A 7198-nucleotide genomic window follows, 5' to 3' on the forward strand; every position below is an offset into this window, starting at 1 on the left:
ACTTGCACATCTATAAAATTAAATAAACAACTAAAATTCTCATTGATTTTATTAAAGTCATATATTACCCCACAAAATTACAAGTAATATAAAATCTTTTAATCTTTCAATTTATTTTATTTACATAAATTATTACACATATTTTCTAGTAGAGTATGTCTTTGGTCTAGAGAATCTGGTTTTTTTTTCATATTCTTAAAGAATGGAATAGAGTAGACAATCTTGACTAGGTCTTTGGTCTTTAGAATGTGTTACTTTTTGTCATATTCCTAAAGAATAGAAAAGAGTAGCTTGTCCAGAGAATAGAATAGACTGCCACAAATGAACATCTGATGGAATGAATGTTATAGAAAGAGACAAATCTGATGGAATGAATGTTATAAAAAGAGACAAATAACTGCAATATAGATATTTTTTCTCTATAAAATATAATTTCATTCCTGGGCAAAGGTATCTTGTAACAAAGAAAAATGATACAATTTAAATTATATTGAGCAATCACAGCTACGAATGGTTTAAGGGCGGCTATTTTAAGATGTGACATTCTTCCTAGTTTAACAGCTGGAAGAATGGTATCAGGGACGTTATTTTTTAAGTTGTGTAAGCTCGAGGGTTGACAGAAAAATGGAGTTGGTGGGCTTGGACAATACCAGTGAGCTTTATTAACAGTACAACAGCATATAATATAATGCTCCTCACGCTCTCCATAGCCTTTATAATGTCACCAAATGTCATTCATGGTGATTCAAAACATTGCAAATTAAGCATTCAAGAACAAGAATAATTATTTGGATATGGCGGGAGGGGGCAATGCAGATTCTCGGTCCTTAGAACAAACGCCCACCTGGGCTGTGGCCATTGTTTGCTTCGACTTTGTAATCATTTCTATGCTAATCGAGCAAGCTATTCAATTCCTTTCCAAGGTAGGTTTTTTTCTGTATTTCCACATCTTACATGCAATTCTGTTGAATGTTCAGTTTTTACTTATACAGATTGAATTGGAATACTGGTTTTGTGTGTGTTTGGAATGCAGTGGCTCAAGAAACGCCGAAAGAAAGCTCTGAGCAAAGCACTGGAAAAGATCAAAGCAGGTGAGAAATTTGATGTTGTCATAGTCAATCTCAGCAAGTTACTTAGATAAAGAGATTTATATTGATTTTTCTGATGATTATGCAGAATTGATGGTTCTGGGATTTATCTCGCTGATGCTCACTGTTGGGCAGAAGCCAGTTTCAGAGATTTGTGTATCTAAGAGCTTAGGAGAGACTTTGCTCCCCTGTTCAAAGGAGGAAGCCTTAGCAGACCATGTTTCTGATCAGATTGAAAAGATTTCATTAATTGGGCAGCATCATCGTAAGCTCCTCCTGTTATCAGCTTCTGAAACACCATTAAGGCGTAGCTTGGCCACAGAGGAGACTGTGACTGGTCTCTGTGCTAAAAAAGTAAGTATTTATGCTTAGTATTCATAGTATTTGTAGTAGAAATAGATTTAAGTGCTTATCGGCCTGTGTTATTTTGATACAGGGGAAGGTCCCTCTGATATCACAAGATGGACTCCACCAACTGCACCTCTTCATTTTCGTATTGGCCATTTCTCATGTCTTGTCTTGCATTGTAATCATGACACTCGGACGGCCAAATGTATGGGTTGTTAAATCTTCTTCCTGCTATTATTTTATGCAAAAGAAATGTATATAAGATGTAAAGTAGAGAGGATTAATTAGAAGGCTATGTGATGTGTGCAGGTGAATAAATGGAAAGCATGGAAGGAAGAGACTAGAACGTTGGATTGTGAAGTTTCAATTGGTCAGTTGTCATATGTTATGTTTTTGGATTAATTGTATGTATTTTATTTGTATCAATGTTTCGGATTATGAATAAAAAACTGTTGAAAACAATAGATAAATTATTAGGTAGGAAAGGGAAGAATCCCTACACTTTTTAAAGACGCTAGATCTGCAATTTGCTTTGACAGTTTGATTTTCATCAGTTTAATGTCTCTGGTAAGATGTTTCATTTCATTTATTTCCAACAGACTGGAGGCTTCGCTGCACCTGCTAAAACTAATTCTAAATCTAATGACAGTTGTTATTGTTATGGAGTTATGTTCTTTTGGAGCTGTTCTGTTAGTCTTTTGTATTGTTCATTTCTAATGACAGTTGTTTGTCTGTCCTTTATTTTGTAAATTTTCTTCAATGTTCTCTCAATAAAAGAGAAAATGTCATACAACTCCAATTTGTTAACCTAGAATTAATTATGAGAAAATGTCATACATGATTTTTCAAACCACTCCAATTTGTTAATCTAGAATTAATTATTTTTAAGCACAAAGTTTTTTGGTATGATAATTAATAAAATATTTTAACTTTTTATTAAAGACATAATACATTGGAAGTCCATAATGTTAGCATTTCTGATTAGACTATCATGACCCATCATCTCAATGAATAAGCAAGAGAAAAGAATTGATTTAATCTTTAAATTCATTTTTAAATTTTTATATTAATTTATTTGATTAAAATTTTATGAAGTACATTTAATTATAGATAAAAGAAAATAAAATTTCTTCTTCTTTTGTTTATTTAGAAATTCATTTGAAAGTTATTTGATAATTTATTAGAAATTTTGAGATTCTTTAAAATTTGAAAGCACTTTTTATAATAATACTTTTTTTTCATATATTTTTATTTTCATGAAAAAATGAAATAAAAAATTAATAGTCTATTTGTAGAAAAAAAGTTGAAGTTAAAATTAAAAAAAAAATGATGTGTAGCTATAAATCATTCTTGGATTTGGAAGGTGAACAAATGTGTAATTGTTGTGTTGTAGATCCTTCAAAGTTCGAAATTACCCATGAAACTATTTTTAAGAGGATCATGAGCTTTTGTTCTACAACACCAATTCTCAATTGGATTGTAAGTGAACTTATCAATTCAAATAGTTGTTCTTTATTTTAAATTCATCCTCATTGTAATTTCTATATACTAAAGTCTTAACTCTTGGATTTGTAGGTGTGTTTTTTTAGACAATTTGCCTCAACCAAAGCGGATTACTTAACATTGTAAGTTTTCTTAGGCCACATTTTTAAAGTTTTATATTGTATACTTGTCAAGAGCCCCATAGTTATGCATATGTTTAATTTTGCAGGCACCCTTTAATCGACACAATAAAATTGATTTTCAAACACATATAAAGAGATCTTTGGACAATGACTTTAGTGTTCTAGTATCCATCAAGTGTGTTTCATAATTATAATCAAATAATGGTGGCATTATGTTTTGTACTCTCTATCTTCTTAATTTGAAATTGATTGCTTGAACAATTTATGTCAAATTGTATGCAGTCCACATCTATGGTCTTCTACCATCTTATTTTTACTTCTCAATAGACATGGTAAATCTAGTTGTCCTTCTATTTATTTTTGTATTAATTCTATTTATTTAACACACTGGTGGGCATGAAATTTAATTTGCAGGGTGGTTCATCTTCTCTTGGTTGCCATTTTTTCCATTGATTGTAAGTGTACGCAATACTTTGCTTCACTTGGTTGATTTTTAATTAATTAATTAATTATAATTATATAAAAAATATTTTGCAACTAGACACATGATATTCTTATGATCTTTGTCACCATTAAAACAATTCATATGTAGAAAATTATAATTATCCTTATCTTTAATTTTCAAGAATAAATACTTTAATTTGTATAGTGTGTTCATTTTATTTAACCAATATAATTTTTTTTCAATGAGATAAAAATTATAAATTTTAACTTTATGCTAAATATAATAAATACCAAATATGAAAATTGATTAGGAGCTACTAAGGCTTTAAGTGGTTGAGAAAGTTTGTGTAAGGTGTAGTTGGAGAAACATAAAGAAGTGTTTGAATTTTGTAATTTGAAATGTCTCCATCTTTATATTATTAAGAAGGTTAGAGTTCTAAGCTGATTGGCTCAAGAAAAGTGTTCAATATCCCAAATTGTTTAATAATGTCTATGATTTGTTCACTTTTGCTTAACTAATTAGATTTCATTTTAGCAATACACAAGCACAAAATTTCATTCTAAGTGCAATAAACACTAGAGCTAGGAATATATTAGGTGACAAAAATAAAACAAGAAAATATATTAGGAATAAAATAATGTTTCTATTTTGATATTTGATGTAACTTATGGGTTAGAAGACGCAAGGAGGCAGGAGGTGCTTTGGAAGTGTACAATTATCTCCATTTGTGTGTGCTAGCATTTGATAGGGGAATTGCCGACTCTCTCTAGATGCTAGTGTGTAATGGGGAAATAATGACCTTTCAGAAGCACCGGAGTTTGACCAAGTGCGAGTTACCTTTTGCAAACATTCATGCCCTTTGCTTGAATGATCCTATAACTTTTACTTGTGGAAGTGTCAAAGCATTATTTTAATGGTAACTTGAAGGGCTTTAAATATTCTTGTTTTCCAGATTCTTCTGATAATGGGAACAAAGATGAAAGTCATAATAACAAAAATGGCGTTAGATAGCCAAGATAGAAATCCTATTGAGCAAGAAGCTCCAGTGGTGAAGCCCAATAATCAACTGTTCTGGTTTGGTAAACCTCGGTTGATTCTCCATCTCATTCATTTTACCCTATTTCAGGTTAGAAAAGCTTTTCCGAAAGCATTCATTTCTTCTCTTTTTCCCACGCTTAACAGATTGTAATCATAGAATGTTCATTTTGCAGAACGCTTTCCAAATGGCTTTCTTTTTTTGGACATGGGTAAGGAAGAAACATCTATATCCAAACATCTTCATATCTACTTTTAGTTAATCTTGGCTTGATAGAATTTTCCCGGTCTTAACAAACCATGTACATTCATATGTTATGATTGATGCAGTACAAGTATGGTCTGAAATCCTGCTTCCATAAACGGGATCAAGATATTGTAGTCAGAATAAGCTTGGGGTAAGTTTATTATTTGACCTGTTAAATTGCTTTCAAAAGGCAATATTCCTCTTAGGAAAATGTTTTTGGCAGTACCTTAAGATCATTGAAAGAAGAATTTTAACATCAATGTTTAAGATATTACTAAAACTCAGTATCTTGATGAAACACATGTAATACTAAAAAAAATTCTGAAGTGTTTACAAATTTTTTGTTATCAATATTATACTTATTTCTTGAGCCACAATATTGTTAACTCAAAATGCATTTGTTCTTGATTAGGATTGGAGTTCAGATGTTGTGTAGCTATGTAACTCTCCCTCTCTACGCACTTATCACACAGGTATTCATAAAGATTGATGCACGTTTGATTTCTGCCCTCTTCAATACCACTGTAAAATGAAATATGAGATTTGTGATTGCAGCTTGGGGCAAACATGGAGGGAGAAAAAGGGCAGGAAGATCAATCAAGCAGACAACCTAATCCAACTGAAGGATCTTCTCCCCAACATCACCACAATCCCAATGACAGTTCAAAGGAAAAGATAGAAGGCATTATCCCTACTTCACATGAAGACACACAAGATGTTGAAACAAAGGAGTCTGTAAAGGAAATAATAGAAGGGATTATCCCTAATTCACATGGAAACAAACAACATATTGAAACAAAAGAGTCTATAAAGTAAAATATAGAAGGCATCATCCCTACTTCACATGGAGACTCATCCAAGCAAGGAGGACACAATCTGTGATGCAGGAGCATCTTGCAGGAGACATAGTGACGAGCAATTAATGGATGACGACTTCCTTAATATAGTGTGAATAGTTTCATAATAATTGGCAGCTACTAATGTGACAGTTTTTTTTGTAGTGCGTATATTTGTGTAAGAGTTGTTTGTAATAAAAACTGTGAAGCTCGTAATGACATGTCAGGCATCTGAGTCTATTGTTCCTGAGTTATTATTGTTATGTTGAGCAGAAATTTCATACGATAGAGGACCTATGACTCTTTAAGATTGTATAGCCGTGTGTTGAGAAATTTCTGATGTATATATATACTTCAACCTGATTATGCTATAGGTTATTTAAGTTCCACGTTTTGTGTTAATTGCCTCATCTATTCAAAGATGTAGATAAGTTATGTTAATGGAAAACGTAGGAGAATTGTGCTTGATGTCTATTTTGCCGTTTAAAATTGAATGGTCTGTGAGAAGAGGTTACCTGCTGAAAGTACACCATCCAGGACTGCATCAATCTGTGACCACAATTATTTGTGGTCTTAGCAATTTATAAGTTTTTTTTAGTTCCTGCAGATAGGCATTAAGGGATACAATTTTATGTAATTATTTTATCGAATCCAACAACATACTAGTTTTTTCTTTCTAAAAGTTTCAAATGAATCATTTATCTGTTTTGCTATTAGTTGTTGCTTTGAACTGTGAGTACATGAACCATTTAAAAAAGGAAAGAAATTGTGCAAATTACGATGGAGATTCAACTCTATTAATATATTTTTTCAGCACTATTAATAATTCTTATAAATGTTTGTCACTTGAACTGGCAGTAACAATTGAATCAAACTCTTAAATCAATCCAGCGTACAGATATTAAATCAATCCAGTCTAAAGATTTCCAACAGATCAGACGGGCCAAATTTAGGTGATGGTGGTGGTAAAAGTCAGTCACACATCTCATCCCACTAAATCTTTTTGTTGTGTCCAATGGAAATATGCCTTCTGCTGGAGAGAGGCGAGGAACCCATGACTGTACTGAAAGAAAAAGTGTGGAAACTTTTCCAAATATCCTTTTCATTTTTTGACGAGGAGTTAACTAGTTAATTTAAGCCACCAATGTTCTAGGGACTTCCATTCCACTCCCAAATTCACAGCATTGAAAATATTTGTTCTCTGAACAATCATTACCCTGCTTCAACAGCTGTTTCTGCAAGCAAAAGCAATGATGAAATACCAGAGACGGAAATTGGAATCTGGGTCACTTGTTCCTGCTTTTTACATTTTTGGGGACTCTTCTGTAGATTTGGAAACAATAACTATTTGGGTACTTTTGCTAGATATAGGATGCCTCCCTATGGTAGAGATTTTGATACGCACACACCCACTGGCAGGTTCTCAAATGGTCGTTCACTGAAGACTATTTGGGTATGTAAATTGAAATTTAGCTTCTTGTTCTATTTTCTTTTTCTTTGAATTTTGATATTCATGGCTCACAGTAGAGGTAAGTATTAAATTCTTGTTTGTGTAGTACAACTCTGTTCATCTG

At 32.3% G+C, this 7198-nt stretch overlaps 1 pseudogene; it reads left to right on the top strand.

Moving 5' to 3' along the window:
• Positions 1 to 794: 794 nt before the first annotated feature.
• On the top strand, positions 795 to 6013 carry LOC131079925 (MLO-like protein 12; annotated as a pseudogene).
• The last annotated feature ends 1185 nt before the right edge of the window (positions 6014 to 7198 follow it).

This window comes from Cryptomeria japonica, chromosome 10 (genome assembly GCF_030272615.1).
Source record: "Cryptomeria japonica chromosome 10, Sugi_1.0, whole genome shotgun sequence".
NCBI lineage: Eukaryota > Viridiplantae > Streptophyta > Pinopsida > Cupressales > Cupressaceae > Cryptomeria > Cryptomeria japonica.